We start from the raw sequence: 17745 nt of genomic DNA, 5'->3' as shown, positions 1-17745 counted from the left end.
ATGGGGAGGGAGGCAAGGAAGATCAGTTCTAGATAAGGGGCATTTATTTGCCTTCAGTTGAATTTGCGTAAGTTAAATGCACAAAGATAACGCAAGAAGCTAATTGTTGACTTTTAAAAAAATTGCGGTAAAACACACATAAAACTTATCATTTTAACCATTTTTAAGTATCCAGTGATGTTGAGTACATTCATATTGTTCAAACAATCTCCAGAACTCTTCAGCTTGCAAAACTGAAGCTCTGTTCCGATTAACAATAACTCCCCATTCCTCCCTCCCTCAGCCCTTATAACCAATAGTCTTCTTTCTGTCTCTGTGAATTTCACTACCCTAGGTACCTCATATGAGTGGAATCACACCGTATTTGTCCTCTTGTGTCTGGCTTATTTCACCTAACATAATGTTCTCAAGAGTTATCCATGTTGGAGCATGTGTCAGAGGATTTTTGCACCTTCTATTATGTGACACCCCTCACCATGAACAAAATTCTTCAAAAGATATTTAAGAAAATTATTCCTCAGGGTCATTGCTGAGTTGTGACACTAACAGACAATACTTTTTGTTTGTGTGTTCTGTTTGGTTAGTGTTGCAAGCACACTCATTCCTGTTTTATTTTTTTAACTCTGCTCATTTCATGGCTCCAACTGGGAGCCAAGGATCACTGGCCCCTTACCCAATTAACTGCTATGATGCTGGTCATCCTCCAGGCTGGGACTCTAAGGGCATTTGATTCAAGGAGAAGAGGAGACTCAACATTTATTAGGCATCTATTATGTGTGCCAGATACTCCAGTAGATATGCTCATACATGATCACACTTAATGCTCACTACTTCTGAGAAGGTGTCATTATTCCCTGTCTGAAAATAGGGAAAAAAGGCTAGGAGAGGGTGAGTACCTTGCCCAAGAGCCCATGGGATTTGAATACATGTCAATATGGCTCTGCAACCCCTGGCAGTCTTCCTGGTGCTTGGTCTTTAGACCCCTGCTCCTCTCTGAAGCAGAGAGAGCATTTACCCTCAGTTGCCAGCTCATCAGCAAGTGGTAAGAAACTCTACCCAAGCACCAGAGCTACTAGCCTATAGAGTGACACAACCTCATTTTCTCTTTCTGTCAAATTTATCACCTGTCCTACTAATTCTTCAGATTCCTTGACTCATGTCCCCTACCGTTTTTTCTCCAGGTACTCTAACTTTGTCCCTCACCAGCCTTAGACCCACAGAGCCTTGGAATAATGAAGCCCTGCTTCGCTTTTGGAATCCCTTTCTGGTGCTTTCCCCTCTAAACACAAATGTTCTTTCTCTATACTCAGCGTGGACTGCAATCATTCAACCCCTCACAACTCTTTCCTGCCCCAGCCAACTTCCCAATTTCCAGCTGATTTAAAACTTACACTGAGGCGCTATAGTCAACAGCTTAAAGGTTGTCCTCCTTCAGGTTCTACAACCTCCTCTCTGTTCCCTTCTGACCACGTTCAGTAAACCCACAAAGACCAGTCTCATCATCCCCATAATCTGCTTTCCTTGTCCCTGCAGAGAGTTGCTGGAGCAATGCAGAGAACCAGACAGTCCTTGACCATCTCAGGGTTGTTCTCTTCCCAGCAGCCTGGCCTTCATTTTGCCCATTGAACATGAGTCTCCTAACACACTTTCCACCTTTTATTCCTAAAATCCTAATTTCTTCCCCCTGATCATTTCATCCTTGAACATTTTTCTTGCCAGTTTCTAATCAATTGTTCAGAATTATACAAAGGTGTTTTTAAGTATATATTAAAAAAGACACATAAATATACTAACCTAACATAGCTGCTTTCATATGTTTCATTGTCCATGTGAACATACTTAGGTTTTTCTTCTTATTTAAAAAAAATAAAGAGTACATCCTTATGTATTTGCATTTTTGCTTCCTACATTGCCAAGAGATTCTATGGGAAACTAAAATAATATAAAATTGGAAAAATAAAACCGATTGAAAAGAAAAAAGTAAAATAATTCATATATACAAAAAATGAAACTGACTTAAGACCAAAAAATAATTATAAAATGATTTATACATACAAAACAATACTATAACCAACATCTATGAACTTACCACCCAACTCTAGAACTGTTGGAATCTCTGTGCTTCCCTAAGCGTATTGCCCTCTTCTCCCCAACAGCCTGAATTTTGGTTTATCATTGCATATGTATATATTCCTAAACATTTTACTGTTTAGAGTTACACTTTTAAAATTTTATATTAGTTGTATCATAAGGTATATATTCTTCTGCAACTTGTTTTTCTCTTTGCTCAAAATTATGTTTATCTATCGACAGATGAATGGATAAAGAAGATGTGAGGTATATATATACATACACACACACACACACACACACACACACACACTGGAATATTACTCAGCCACAAAAAAGAATGAAAGAATGCCATTTGTAGCAACATAGATGGACCTAGAGATTATCATACTAAGTGAAGTAAGTCAAACAGAGAGAGACAAATATATATCATTTGTATGCAGAATCTAAAAAAAATGACACAAATGAACTTATTTACAAAACAGAAGTAGACCCCCAGACATAGAAAACAAACTTATGGTTATCGAAGAGGGTAGGGGTAAATTAGGAATTTGGGATTAGCAGATACAAACTACTATATGTAAAATATATAAACAACAAGGTCCTACTGTATAGCACAGGGAACTATATCCAGTATACTGTAATAGACTATAATGGAAAATAATCTGTATATGTATAACTGAATCACTTTGCTCTACACCAGAAACTAACACAACATTGTAAATCAACTATACTTCAATTTTTAAAATATATTTATCCATGATATCATATGGCTCTAATTCATTAATTTTCACTGCTTTGTAGTACTTCTTTTAATACATTATAATTTCTTTATTCACTGTCCTTTCAATGGTTATTTAAGTTGTTGTTTTTAAGTTGTTATTTAAGTTTCCATGTATTTACTATTACAAGCTATAATATCAGGAATATTTTTGTACACATCTCCTGATAAACATAGGCGAGAATTTTTCTAAGCTAGTGGTTTTCAAAGTGTGGTCCCAGGACCAGTAGCATCAGCATCACTTGGGAACTTGCTAGCAATGTAAATTCTCAGGTCCCACCCCAGACCTACTGAATCAGAAACTCTGGGGATAGGGCTTAAGAATCTGTGCTTTAATAAGCCCTCCAGGTGATTATGATGCATGCTAAAGTTTGAGAATCACTGCTCTAGGATTACCAAGAAGTAGAATTGCTAGGTTATAAGGTATGCAAATCTTCTCCTTTACTGGGTATACCAATATTCTTCAAAAGTGGTTGTACCAATTTACACTCTGAACAACATTGTATGAGGGTTCCATCTGTTCTACAACTTCGCCAACACTTGAATTCATCAGGATTTTTTATTTTTGCTAACTCAGTGTTTATAAAATGGCACCATGCTGTGCTTTATACAATTATGAATAGAGCTGCCTATTTACCTACAGGCCTTTGTGTGAACATGCTTCATTTTTCTAGAGTAAATACCTAGGAGTGGAATTGCTGGGTAGGTTTAACTTCATAAGAAACTGTCAAACCTTTTTACGTAGGAATAGACTATTTAGCCCGGCACATAGCTACTCAGGATAAACACATTTCTCAGATTTCCTTGCAGCTAGGGGTGGTCTTGGCACTGTGTTCTGGTCAATGGGATATAAGTGAAATTGTCGTCTGGGTACTATGTCCTATATGCCACTCTCTCCTTCCAGATGGGATTTGACAGTGGCCTTCTAGAGACAACCTTATTATTGTCTGGCCCCAGAAAGTGGCTTTATGGGTAGAAATTTCAGCTTGGAGAAGAATCAAGAGTAGTATCATAATAGGTGATATTTTAGTACATAGGGCTGGTCCTGGAATATGTTTGATTGGTATTGTAACCCACATGTTAGCTGGGGCCTCTTCTCCTTAGGATCTAGAAGGGATTGTTTTGAACTCCCTATTCCACATATAGTGAGGTCCAAAGACCTCCTCAAGATATCTGCCAATTCTGCCAATTTTTACATTAGCTCTGGTTTCAGGTTCCCAGTTCTGTTTGCTTAGCTCTGTTAATGGACTGTCTTGCTGTACTGCTGATGTCATCCTTATTTCTGGTGTTGCTCTAGAAGTAGAACCATCTCTCTACCCCATCAGTTAACTGTGGTTGAAGAGGAACATGCATTGACCCTTCAGAAAATATTGTGACCTGAATAGTTTAAATCTGAAGGGGCTGTAAATATAGTGGCACTGTAACTATCATGGCTAGTGTAGTAGGAAGCTTGACTTGGCTCATGAAGCCATTGTGGAGGGTAGTTTTGGTAGAATCATCCTTAGTACCTAGCACAGTGCCTGGTTCACCAGAAACCCTTAGAAATGCTTACTTAGTGAATTCAAGTTAGATATTCATTGATGGAGGTGGGAGATGGAAACCACATCAAATTTCCAAGAGATAGACTATGTCATGATTTTTGAAGTTGGTATCTAGAGCCAAAGTGTCTAGTCTCACATTTTTCTGAACTTCAATCCAAAGAGAGAGAGAGAGAGAGAGAGAGAAAATCAACACAACCCCAAGGAAGGTTTGTTTTTTCCCTTCCCTTTAGAAAGCAGCTGTCAGTTTAACTTATCCCAAAATACTGTCAGTGATGAGCATGACTGAAAATGTGTTTTATCTGTAATTAGAGAGATTACATTAAACACTATTATTTGCAGACACACATTGAATTAACCCTAATCGAGGCTAGCAAATAGTAGAGCCTGCCTATTTTTCACCTCAAAATTTTTAGAAAATTGTGACAGTTGACACACAAGGGACAATGCTGACAAGATTTCTTTCCATCAAATACCAGACAGTAATTACAATTGCCTTTAAAAATGTTTTAAGCAGTTTCGTTAGTAAATCAGAAGTTGCCACAAATCATGCTGATAGTTTCTAAACATGGAGGTTGTTGACTGTGCATTCCAATATGAGTTTAATGAATTGATTTTCTAAGGAATTTAACTTTTCATGTTTTCAGGTGTAATTAATTCACTCTGATTAATGTGATTAGCATAGATATCAGTGGATTACACATGATGCCCTCTATTTATTCACTTATTTTTAATCTGCCACACTGTCCATTGGGAAATTATATATGTGTCTTTTGGGGGAAACATCTTGCTCATGGCTCTGATCACATTGGATTTCTGCAAAGCAGAATCCTGGTAGGAATTCATTGATTATTTACAGGCTATGCAGCAATGTACTTTTGTTTGAGGGACCTATTAAAATTTACACAGTTCCGGGCTTTAAAGAGCTTATAATCCAGAGGGGAAGATGAGACAAACATTCCGATGCAAGTCACTCACAAGGAAGAATGACTGTCCTCAAATTCTTCTTTTTCTGAGCACCTCTCCCCTCCTCCCCTTAAATAATGCTATTACTCAATGGCCCTCCTCTTCTCCAGTGCTTCCCACCATCCTGGGTACTCTTATTTGTGGCTTCAACTACCACTCCCAAATCTATATCTCTAACTCAGTCCTTGCAGATGCCTCCATGTAGCTTCACCTGTATATCCCACAGGTACTCCAAATTTAACATACCAAACCCCAATCTCCATCCAAACATGCCCCTCCTGTCTTCCCAATCTCTGTAAATGCCTCCTCCATCCATCCAATCAGCCAAGCTATACTATTATTGTGAGTCTCAGGACAAGAAGAAATTCATTTATTCCCCATCATTCTCAAAATTTAACATTCATTTTAACGTTCATTAGAATCATCTGGAAAGCTAATTTAAAGCACAGCTTCCTGAGACTCGTGCCCAGAAATTCTAATTCAGCGGTCTGGAATGGGATCCATGAATTTGCATTTCTAACAAGGTCACATGTGACACCAACGCTGTTGGACCAGGGGCCACAGTTTGAGAACCATTGCCCTAGATAATGAATATAACATAGACACATTTCCATGAGCCTTCAAATCCCTACTCGGTGAGCAATCATTGCCAGAGAATGAAGGCCCAGGAAGTAAATCTCCTCTGGAGAAAGCCTCTCTGCATCAATCAGAGGCAGTATGAATTAATGAAAAGGCATGTGATTTAATTATTCCTTCATCCATTAACTATGTATGAGTGCCTACTCTCTGCGAGGCACAGTGCAAGGCACTGAGCTATTCTCTGAGATACAGTGCTGAGTAAAACCATGACACAATCCATGTTTTAACAGGTGAACTCAGGCACTCCATTGAGACTTAGATAATCTGTAAAATGGGGACTGTACAGACTTTATGAGAGATATCAAATAGAGGACTAAAGTAAATGCCTAATTCAGCACCTGGCACACTGATTCTCAAAAAGGATGCTGAATAATTGGTAATTAGTTCTTATTTTTTCATGTGAGAATTAGCCACTCTAAAGTGCTATGCAAATGCTAGTTGTAATTATTTTTAGCATTATTTCATAGACTCCTCAATGAGTTTACCCAGGTAGTTTTTGATTTAAAAAGAGTATTGGTTTATTTACTTATGTGCATATACATATAAATAAGTTCTGGAAAGATATATAACAAATTGTTAACAATATTTATTTCTCTGTGGAATAATTATTGTTAATCTCCAAAGATTAATCTACATTTTCTAGATTTTTTTACTTCTTTCTCTTTTTCTTACTTTTTAAAAATTGAAGTAGAGTTGACTTACAATATTATATTAGTTTAGGTGTACAACATAGTGATTCAGTATTTTTATAGATTATACTCCATATAAAGTTATTATAAAATATTGGCTGTATTCCCTGTGCTGTACATTACATCCCGGTGTCTTACTTATTTATTTCTAAATTTATTTATTTATTTATGGCAGTGTTGGCTCTTCATTGCTGCGCACGGGCTTTCTCTAGTTGCGGTAAGTGGGGGCTGCTCTTCCTTGCATCGTGCAGGCTTCTCATTTCTGTGGCTTGTCTTTGTTGCGGAGCATGGGCTCTAGGCACGCAGGCTCAGTAGTTGTACCTCACGGGCTCTAGAGCGCAAGCTCAGTAGCTGTGGTGCGTGGGCTTAGTTGCTCTGCGGCATGTGGGATCTTCCCGGACCAGGGTTCAAACCTGTGTCCCCTGCATTGGCAGGTGGATTCTTTTTTTTTTTTTTTTGCGGTACGCGGGCCTCTCACTGTTGTGGCCTCTCCCGTTGCGGAGCACAGGCTCCGGACGCGCAGGCTCAGCGGCCATGGCTCACGGGCCCAGCCGCTCCACGGCATGTGGGATCTTCCCGGACCGGGGCACGAACCCGCGTCCCCTGCATCGGCAGGCGGACTCTCAACCACTGCGCCACCAGGGAAGCCCCTATTTTTTAACCTAGAAGTTTATACCACTTATTCCCCTTTCTCTATCTTGCCCCTTCCCCCACACCTCTCCCCACTGGTAACCACTAGTTTGTTATCTATAACTATGAGTCTGTTTCTGTATTGTTATATTCGTTCATTTGTTTTAATTTTTAGACTCCACATATGAGTGAAAACATACAGTATTTGTCTGATTTATTTCACTAAGCATAATAACCTCAGGACCATCCATGTTGCTGCAAATGGCAAAATTTCATTCTTTTTTAAGGATATACCATAATATATATATTAATATATATTCCATTATAGCTTCTTTATCCACTCATTTATTGGTGAAAACTTGGCTATTGTAAGTAATGCTGCAATGAACATTGGGGTGTATATATCTTTTTGAATTTGTGTTTTAGTTTTCTTCAGATATATACCCAGTAGAGGAATTGCTGGGTCGTATGGTAGTTCTATTTTTCATTTATTGAGGATTCTCTATACTGTTTTCCATAGTGGCTATACCAATTTTCATTCTCACAAACAGTATACTAGGGTTTCCTTTCTCCACATTCTCACTGACACTTGTTATTTGTTGTCTTTTTGAGAATAGCAATTCTGACAGGTGTGAGGTGGTAGCTCATTGTGATTTTGATTTGCATCTCCCTGATGATTAGTGATGTTGAGCATCTCTTCATGTACCTGTTGGCCATCTGTACATCTTCTTTGGAAAAATGCCTGTTCGGGTCCTCTGCCCATTTTTTTAATCAGCTTGTTTGTTTTTGTGATATTGAGTTGTATGAGCTTGTTATTAATCCCTTATCAGACGTATCATTTGCAAATATCTTCTCCTGTTCAGTATGTTGTATTTTCATTTTGTCAATGGTTTCCTTTGCTGTGCAACAGCCTTTAAGTTTAATTAAGTCCCATTTATTTATTTTTGCTTTTGTTTTCATTGTCTGAGGAGACAGATCCAAAAAGATATTGCTAAGACTGACGTCAAAGAGTGTACTGTCTATGTTTTCTTCTAAGAGTTTTATGGTTTCCAGGCTTACATTTGGGTCTTTAGTTCATGTTAGTTCCTTTTGAGTTTATTTTTGTAGATGGTATGAGAAAATGTTCTAATTTCATTCTTTTCCATGTAGCTGTACAGTTTTCCCAATACCACTTATTGAAGAGACAGTTTTTACCCCACTGCATATTCTTGTCTTCTATGTAATAGATTAATTGACCATAGGTACATGGGTTAATTTCTGGGCCCTCTCTTCTGTTCCAAGGATCTATGTGTCTGTTTTTGTGCCAGCACTATGATGTTTTGAATGTTAATGTTGGTATGCTTGATGTTGTCCCAGAGGGACTCATTTTTTTAAATTTGTTTTTCTTTTTGCTGTTACGACTGGGTGATTTCCACTATTCTATCCTCGAGATCACTTATGCATTCTTCTGTATCACCTAATCTGCTATTAATTCCTTCTAGCTTATTTTTCATTTCAGTTATTGTATTCAGCCTCTGACTGGTTCTTTTTTATATTTTCTAGTACTTTGTTGAATTTCTCACTCTGTTCATCTATTCTTTTCCCAAGTCTAGTTAGCATTCTTATTACTATTGCTTTGAACTCTTTATCAGGTAAATTATTTGTCTCTGTTTCATTAGGGTTTTTTTTCAAGGACCTTATCTTGGTCTTTTATTTGAAACATCTGCCTCTGTTTTCTCATTTTTGTTTACCTTTCTCTGTTTGTCTCTATGAAATTAGCTGAAACAGTTACCTATCCTGGTCTTGAAGGCATGTCCTTGTGTGGGAGGGTCCCTATGCAGTCTGCGTGTCTCCAGCGGCTTTAGTGGGAGAGCTGGATCTGAAGTGAGCATGGGCCATGTCTTCCCCCCTGCGCTGGCAGCCACCACCTTGATGGGAGGTAGGGCTGGAATCAGCGGGGCTGGGTGCAGAGAGCCAGGTGCCAGCACCAGTTTCTCCTAGGCTCAAAGGCAGTCACCGCCCTATCGTGGGTGGGGCCAAGGCCAGAGGGGCTGGAGCAGGAGCCCTGAGGAAGTTGGGTTTCTCCCCAGTGGGATGGAGTCTCCACCTTGGTTGGGAGCATGGTCAGAGCCTGAGGGCTTGGGGCTGCACTTCTGAGCTGGTTCCACTTTTCCCCCAGTGTGTGGAGCTTGGTTAGAGGCTGGGCTGGGGTCAGAGGTGTTGGAACCGAAGGGGTTGGAGACACGCTGTTCATCTGGTTCTGCTCCCTCCCCAGTGTGAGCTCCTGATGGCAGTGGCGGGCTCCTGCCTGGCTAGAGGCAGGGCCACACCAAGCTGGTTCATCTCCCTCCAAGTGTGAGCACACTCACTGGCAGTGGTGGCCTCGGCCTTAGCGGGGAGCAGCGGTGGAACAGGAGCCTGGCATGGGGTGGGGGGCAGGCCCTCAGGCAGTTTTCAGACAGCTGCCTCCACGCTGGGACTGGGAGCAAGCAAGTTTGTGCACGTGACCTTTCAAGAGCAGAGTCTCTGTTTCTTACAGCCCTCCGGTAAGCCCCACTTCTTTTCAAACCAGCTCATGTTCCTAGTGTTGAACCCCAGGGCTGGGGTGCCTAATATGGGGCTCGAACCCCTCACTCCTTAGGGAGGATTCCCCAAACCTGTGATATCCCTGTGCTGTTCTGGGTCACCCGCGAGGGGTGCAGGTCCTCATTGGATCACTTCTCCTTCCCTCCTACCGGACTCTGCGTGGTCCTTTCGTTACAGCCTAGGTCGTAGGAGAGTCATTCTGCCAGTTTTCATGTCATTCTCAGTGAGAGTTGCTCAATATGTAGTTGTAGTTTTGATGGGTTCGTTGTGGGGAGGTGAGCTCAGGGTCCTCCTATTCCACCATCTTGATCCTGCCTCTTGCATTTTCTAGATTTTATTAAACAACCGTATATGATTGGTGTAATAAGCATTTAGCAAAGGGAGAAAGAGAGAATGAGTCCACAGGTCCTGCAAGGAACAGGTAAACACGTGGAAGCCCTCAGGCAATGTTTCCAAACTTGGCTGCATATTAGTATCAGCTGGGGAGTTTTTAAACCTCTAATGGCCTGGCTGCCCCCAAGACCAATTCAATATAAATCTCTGGGGCTAGAACCCAAGCTTCAGTAGTGTTTAAAGCTCCCCAGCTGTTTTCAATGTGTGGCCAAAGTGGAGAACCCCTGCCTCAGGAGAACTCCTGCATTTTCTTGTTCTTGGTAGGTCCTGGTAGTCCTGGCTTATGGGGGGCTTCCTGGGTCCCTACAACCAAGCTCATCCCCAGGAGAGACATCAGTGTTCCTTGGCTCCCAGTATGAACATAATTTTGTTCAGATTTCAGAATAAATGGTTGAAGGATGAAATGAAATGGATCAGGGCTAGAAATGACTTTGGCCACTGGATGAATATAGGGAGAAATAGTTGAAAGAAGATGTGAGTTAGAATATCTGGGTTCTTTGTGAGGTCTGTCATCCAACAGCTATGTGATCTTAGGTTACTTTTCACTGAACCTCAGGTTCCTCATGGCTCTGCCTTTCTGTGATCTATTAGGATTAAATGAACTAAAACACATGAAAAGAGCTTTGTGAAATGTAAGGTACTATATAAATATTATTATTTTTATTATTTTGTAACTAATAATGTGAAGAATGTGCTCAGAGAAAGATGATATCTGAGGAAGACACGAGAAAGGTTGAATTACCCTCCCATAGAAGACCCAGGCCTCTGGATGGACAGGGAGAACTAAGTTCAAAGCGAATTAAATAAGGGGCAAATTCATGGACTGAAATGAAAAGCAACTTGACATGCTAAATACGAAACACTTCTTTCTCAGAAATCCAGAGAAGAGACTCTGAGAAAGATCTTCCCTTTGCTTTTATGATGGCTTCCAGGAATTTATCCCAAAGTGGTGATGTCTCAGAATAAATAGGTTTTCTTCTCATAATTAAGCCAGAGGTTCTGGAAAAGGGCTGAGCACAAGGCTGAATTCACTACTGAGATTGCTTGCAGTTTAGCTTAGGTCCCAATGAGGCGGTCCCTATGTGTCACCAAAAAAAGAATCCTTGCATATAGCTTTTTAAATTGGTGGTGGTTTTCCAGAATCCTTGCATCTGGACGACAGCCTACTTATGCCTCTAGACTGACTTTATTTTCCTCTGAAATTAATTTATTCTTTGAAAATAATAGGCCCTGGAAGGAATTTTACTGCAGCACTCTTTGTGGGAGGAGCTCAGCATTAGAAAGGGCCATCTGAGATATCATTTGACGTGGGTCATGACGAAGAGAGCTGAGAGCCCCTTAAGCACAGGGACCATGACTTTTTCATCTTGGTATCCCCTACATGTGCAGGACCCAGAAAAAGTACACAGTGAATCAATGCCCTGGAAGCATAACCTGTAGGCACAGTCCCTAGTCCATGGTAGGAAATTAATGAATATTTGTGGAAAGAATAGCATTGTCACTAGGTCTAACACACTGACAATGTTCGCTATCGTGCAAGCATGTTTTCCTTTTGTTCATCTCAGCCCACTATCAGCTGCAACTTCTCCCATAAAATGGAGATCTATTGCCCCACATTCTCAGGGTTAAGACGCATCTGTACTGAAAATAAACCATAGTGTTTGTATGGCACATTATAGTTGTGTTACTTTTTTATAATTATTATAGACATTTATTTAAAATAATACATTTACAGCCCAGATAGGTCCACATTGTATATTCCAGGTTTAACCAACTTCATAAAAATACTTTGAGAATGGTTGCATCCACAGATTTTTAAATTACATGATTATTTCTTTGCCTGTTCTTCTCTCTCTTTTCTTTCCCGAATAACCTCTTTCAGATATGGTTCAAGGTAGAATTTATCCTCCTCATATTTTGTCCACTGCTCTTTAGGCAAGATCTGCTGCCTCACGGTCAGGTCCAGTGCTCTCAACGCAGAACACCCTGTTGTTATAAAGGTTCTCAGGAAGCCTTCTTATGGATTCTTTTACATCGTCATTCTCATATGTTGTATCATCTCACATTAAGCCCAGTTTATTGAACCCGGCAGCATTGTAATACCATTTTCAAATACCCTCCAGCCATTTGCTTGACGCTGCAACAGCAGGCTTGCTCGCCATTTTGACCCGAGACCTAGCTGTATTATTGAACTGGAGCTTCGCAACTTGAGGAAGAATGACTGTTGCAATAATCATTGCAGGCAAAAGATAAAGGAAACCTAAGCAAAGAGAGTGACAGTTTTCTGACTTGGGCACCTGAGTGGATGACAGTGCTATTCACTGAGATATGAAGGAGGTATAGTTTTGAGGGGAAATAGGACACATTTAGTTATAGACCCACTGAGTTGTAGGTGCCTATCATCCAGGTGGCGGCGCTGGGTAAACCACTGAATATGCAGGTATGAAACTTGGGAGACACCTGGATAGATATATTCTTGAGCACTGTCAGCATATAATAGTTATAGAAATCCAGGGGAAAAAATGAGTATAGAGAGAAGAACAGTGAGAGCAATTTTAAGGGGAAGGATGTGATAGGCCAGTAGCAGAGGATTGAGGAGAAAGGTGAAAATGGACACAACATGAAAGAAGAGAAAGTAGTGTGGAAGGGGCCATGAGGTTAAGGGAGAGATTTTTAAAGATTGGAAAGACATGTTTAAATGTTAATGGGAAAAGACAAGATGGACCTGCAAGGCACCTCTGTATCTGTTCATCACCACATTTGACCACAATAACCCTCAGAAAGTGTTGACTTCAGCCTTTCAGACCTTTAGCACAAGTTCCTCTCTTAGCCACCTCTAACTCCTACAAAAAATGGAATTCTAGGAAATGCAGTTCTCAGTTCATCCAGGTTGACATATCACAATCCAGCATAGTTCATCCCTTGTCAACTTGGTGTCTACACACACTCTTTAACTATATTTAATTTCCAAATAAGACCATCAATGAGACCATGCTTTCGTATAACATGATTAACCTACTCTTCACATGACTGAAAATATGTTAACCCTCTCCTAACCAAAAGATACACAAAGTCCACTTCATCTATCCTGAAGAGCAAAGTTTTGCCATCCATCAGGCACTAAACTGAACCTTCAAAAGGCTATTACATAATTCAATCAAGTGAGCTGTTTCTAGGTGATGGGAAGACTAGTATTGCCCTCGTTTTCTGTAAAGTGAGTTCCCTGGTCAGCAATAATGCTCTGTGGGATACGATGACGGTGCATAGGGCTTTCTGTAAGTCCATACATAGATGGGTGTTTAGGGAAGAATCACTGAGGAGGGGAAAGCAAATCCATATGCAAAGTAAGTATCTATTCTAGTAAGAACAATACACTTTCCCTTCTATTATGGAAATGGCTCTGTATACTCAGCCTGATGCCAGGTGGACTGAGAAACAATGTCATATATTTGACTGGTGTTGGTCTTTGCTTTTGGCAGTTAGGGACTCAGTAGTGGAGGTAACCAGACTGGCTCTTTACTCAGCAACATGGACAACCTCTATCCCTGTAACCATGGCCACTTTATTTATGAATGCCTTGGTCAAGGACAGGAGTGACTGGGGAAAGAGGCTGACTGACATCCACAAAACAGGTCATCTTGTCTACCTGATTAAGATCTTGCTCTTTGGTTAGCATTCACCTGGGACACGAATATCATATTCTGTGCTCTTTCAAAGAGGTCTATCCTCATACCTTTTCTCCAGAACTCACTGCCTCCAATTCTCCAGTCATCTTCCTTCCAATCCAAACTCTTAGTGATTTGCTCATGAATTAATGTAGTGCAATACTTTTGTTCATCTTCCTTCCAGGCAAGTTAACCAACCAGGTGTACTGCTTGGAGTTTTGACCACCGAAGAGATTTCTCTTCAACACTGTCCTTCACAGTCACACTGAGTGGAGCTATAGTGCTGCAGGCATCCAATTTCAACTTCTGCCAGTATTTTTGGTGTTGATTTGGAATGAGAGACTGAAGAGGGGTGTGAGCTTAGAGAATAATTCTGGAGGGAGGGGAAAGAATTTTGAAGAGAAAAGAGAGCTGCTGTCCACAATGGAAAACTGGGGAAAGAACAGAGATATTTAACAGATTTTATTAATGTTTAAAATATAATTTTTCAATATAGAACCTCTTCCCCTAGTCCCACGGGATTTTCGGTAAAATATTCATTTCTCATCCATGCATGAAAGAGGTGGACCTACAGTGGGAATACATCAAAATGCTGAGTGCAGTCTCAATAGTAGGCCTGGAGCAACAGCTATAGCTGCTCCCAGGAAGCCTGCTACACCCCTGTTATATTGGCGGAAACCAATGCAAAGCACTATTATTAAATTGCTGTGAGCAGTTTCTGCCCTGCAAGAATACACTTTGAGGCAGATTGTCCTTTGTCTCAGGAGGCTAAAGTCCTGAACTGGCCCTTTAGTTACCCAAAGTTTCTACCTGTTTTTCTTGGGAAGATCTGTTGTGTAACCTGAATGCAGATATTTTAGCCTAAAAAGCTAAATGACTGTGGTATAATATAAATTGTCCTGGCTAGGTTTTAGCAGCCAAAATTATGCATCTACAGATTTTGTTGCTTCTTTTTGGAGAAATGTTTATTTTCTTTGTAGACAATTAAACTGGATGTTTACATCCAGTGGTTGCTTACTCCTGTAGCGATGCATGTGCCCTTACGTGCAGAAATAGGAAGCTGTGAGGAAGAGAAAGGCAGGAGGGACATGTAAGTAAGGTCTTCACCTCACCCTGGAATAGTCCTTAAAAGCTGGGCTTGGTTTGATGCATGCCAGCTGTTTAATGTCTTGTACATGGGACATGTGGTTAAGAGCATGGGCTCTGGGGTTAGATCACCTTCATCTGAATCCCCCCTCTACCATTTACAGGCCGTCTTGCCTTGAGCAAATTACCTAACTTCTCTGTTCTTCATTTTCCTTATTTTAAAATTGGAGGGATAATAGTTGTTACTCTATAAGGTTGTTGAGAGGACTGAAATGAGTATGTACAGAGTTTAGCACAATGCCTGGCATATAGTAATATCTCAATAAATTTTAAAACAATCAAGAAAATACTGATACTGGGCTATCAATGCTATGATTGTTTTGTAGGAACCAGCAGGTGAGGCCACACTCCTTTGGGTAGGCTGGAGTCTCTTCTGTAAAGGTACAATTCCTACTGGCACTCATCCCAAGAATATATGGATTCCAGGAGTAGATGATGGAATGAGAAATCAAGGATAGGTAACATGAGAAATGGGTCAGAAAGGAGTGAGGCAAAAGGATTTACAGTGAAGGCCCAGATCTTCTGGGGGAAATGGAGAAACAGTCTCTGAAATTAATAGCGGGGCTTCTGACCAGAAGTAAGACCCCCGAAAACAAGAAATGAAGGCTGTCAAGCTCTGGTCAAGAAAGATGCTTCAAGATGATAAGAAACTTATGTATGAGATAAAGGGGAGTTGGGATCTGCTCCCATCTTGGGGTACCCGCTCACGACTTATGAGGAACACACTGAAGAGGATACTTTTTCTGTCAGTATTGCTGTATAACAAACCACCCCAAAACTCAGTGTCATAAAACAATAATTGTATTATACTCTTGGTTTCTGTGGGTCAGGAATTTTGACACAAAACAGCAAGGCTGGCTTGTTTTTGGTCTCTGATGTGTGGGGCCTCATCTAGCAAGGCTTGAATGCTGAGGTGACTTGATAGCTGGGGTTTGGGATCATCTAGAGGTGTCTTCAAAGTTGATGCTGGCTGTGGCTGGGACCTCAGGTGGGCTGATGGCTGGAAAAAATACAAGTGATCTCTCCATGTGGTGTCTCAGCGTGAGATAGTTTGGGCTTCCTCATAGCTTGGTGGTTGGGTTCTAAAAGTGAGTCTCCCAAGAGAACTGGGCAGGGAAATGATTCTTTTTTATAATCTAACCTTGGAAGTCACATAGTGTCGCTTCTTTCAACCACAAATCCACCGTTTCTAGGGAAGGGAACATAGATTCCACTTCTCTATGGGAGGACTGTCAAAGTCACATTGTAAATAAGAGTATGTGGAATGGGGGTTATTCTTTTTGTCACATTTAGAAAATATAATCTGCCACAGATGGATGACACTACCAAACTGCTCTCTTGCCTGGGTTTTGGGGGAATTCTTTTAACATCCCTTCACACCTGGGACTCAAAAGCTAAATGAGCAAAGCTCTATTTGACAGTCCAATAGGACAGCATTCCTTTAAAAGTTAGAATTGGAAAAGTTGGCTGCATGATATGTTATCAGCTGGAAGGAAAAACTACTTTCAACAGTGAGTGGAAAACAGGGACAAACATAATTATGGAAAAGCAGGAGCAACAGAAGCAAATCCTGCCTGGAGAAGCAATGGAGAACCATAGTAGCAGGATGAAGAATGGGGAGAAACAGCAGACCAGTGAAGACCATAAACGGAGAGAATAGTTTCTGTGAAACAAATAAATCTTGGGCAAATTTAGCCAATCTTTTTTTTTTTTTAAGATGTTGGGGGTAGGAGTTTATTAATTAATTAATTTATTTTTGCTGTGTTAGGTCTTCGTTTCTACGCGAGGGCTTTCTCTAGTTGTGGCAAGCAGGGGCCGCTCTTCATCGCGGTGCGCGGGCCTCTCACCATCGCGGCCTCTCTTGTTGCGGAGCACAGGCTCCAGACCTGCAGGCTCAGTATTTGTGGCTCACGGGCCTAGTTGCTCCTCGGCATGTGGGATCCTCCCAGACCAGGTCTTGAACCCGTGTCCCCTGCATTAGCAGGCAGATTCTCAACCACTGCGCCTCCAGGGAAGCCCCAAATTTAGCCAATCTTGACTTACAAAGAGTATAAGTTAAATGCCCCCTCCCACTTTAAATTAGGGGGGACATTAACTGAGAGAAATTATTTGTTGTTAATGTGTATTAACACTAAGTATTCTGTCATATTCAGGAGTGACAGCTCAAATGGGGACCATATTTCTAAGAGATGGTGACATCTCAGAGCTACATAGTAATTACTACTATTGCTTCTTATAAATTTGTTCTAACAGGTATACTACATTCATTTCTTAAATGATTATATGATATTGAATTAAGGATTTTTCAATGTTACATCTTTTATTTATTATGTTAAGCATCCAGTATCCTAATTTGTGTTATCTCTGAGTCTAGGTTATACTTCTGGAGTTTGTCAAACTATTTAGGCATCACTACCTAGAACATTTTAGCACCAGGTGGCAGCAAAATCTGAGAGCTGAGATAAAATTCTTGGCAGGAAAGTAAACAATTAAGAACTTGCCTCAAACCTCAGGATGGTTAATAAGGAGTAACAAATGCATAACTTCCCCCCTCCCCTTGCTGCTGTTTAGAGCTCCTTCTCTCTCTCTCTCTCTCTGTCTCTCTCTCTCTCTGTCTCTCTCTCTGTCTCTCTCTCATTTTAGTGAGTGATTATCCAAATTGT

The 17745-nt window shown here is 40.7% G+C and overlaps 1 pseudogene; it reads right to left on the bottom strand.

The window, feature by feature from the left end:
- Positions 1 to 12099: 12099 nt before the first annotated feature.
- On the bottom strand, positions 12100 to 12433 carry LOC132426574 (cytochrome b-c1 complex subunit 7 pseudogene; annotated as a pseudogene).
- Positions 12434 to 17745: the final 5312 nt, after the last annotated feature.

Source organism: Delphinus delphis, chromosome 6 (genome assembly GCF_949987515.2).
Source record: "Delphinus delphis chromosome 6, mDelDel1.2, whole genome shotgun sequence".
Taxonomy (NCBI): Eukaryota; Metazoa; Chordata; class Mammalia; order Artiodactyla; family Delphinidae; genus Delphinus; species Delphinus delphis.
The sequence above is the reverse complement of the archived record's forward strand: the minus strand, read 5'-3'. Positions and strand labels throughout refer to the sequence as shown.